We start from the raw sequence: 515 nt of genomic DNA on the forward strand, positions 1-515 counted from the left end.
GTGACTATTATCTCTTGTTCTGCATCCTTCCTCCCTCGCTCGCCCAGCGCAGGCCCTGCGGTAGGTCTGCTCGACGTCATCGCTGTTATGAGTTATTGTCAACGCCCCCGTCACAACCTGTCGACCATGCGTGGAGTTTCCATAAGGTCCATTGTCCCTTCGCATTCACGCTGTCGAATAGTCCTTAATTACATGCTCCGTCATGACGGGTGCGGGAGCGTTGATGTCGTCTATGAAAATTCCGGCTTCCTCGGGAACCACAATGAGTCTTTTGGCAAGCCGCTATTTTTCTGTGATTTTTCTCCTCGCTCCTTTCAGGTCTCATCTTTCTCCCTTTTTTCTTCATCCTTTCCTTCTCACATAACTGACAATTTTAAAAACATTTTCCATTCATACATTGAACTTTTATATGAAGGAGTTAAGGAGGTAAAATTCTAAATGGGTTTGATAATATCCGGTAATCAAGGGTGGTCTCTCGGCGGAACACATAATTAAATGCATGCAATCAAATATGC

General features: G+C 45.0%; 1 protein-coding gene across 1 annotated transcript in view; it reads left to right on the forward strand.

Annotated features, from left to right (window-relative positions):
• The window catches only part of LOC119591078 (paired box protein Pax-7-like), a gene marked incomplete at its 3' end in the record, with an annotated part of 68214 nt that overhangs the window by 23188 nt on the left and 44511 nt on the right, over window positions 1–515 (forward strand). The window lies entirely within an intron of this gene.

Source organism: Penaeus monodon, chromosome 28, assembly GCF_015228065.2.
Source record: "Penaeus monodon isolate SGIC_2016 chromosome 28, NSTDA_Pmon_1, whole genome shotgun sequence".
Taxonomy (NCBI): domain Eukaryota; kingdom Metazoa; phylum Arthropoda; class Malacostraca; order Decapoda; family Penaeidae; genus Penaeus; species Penaeus monodon.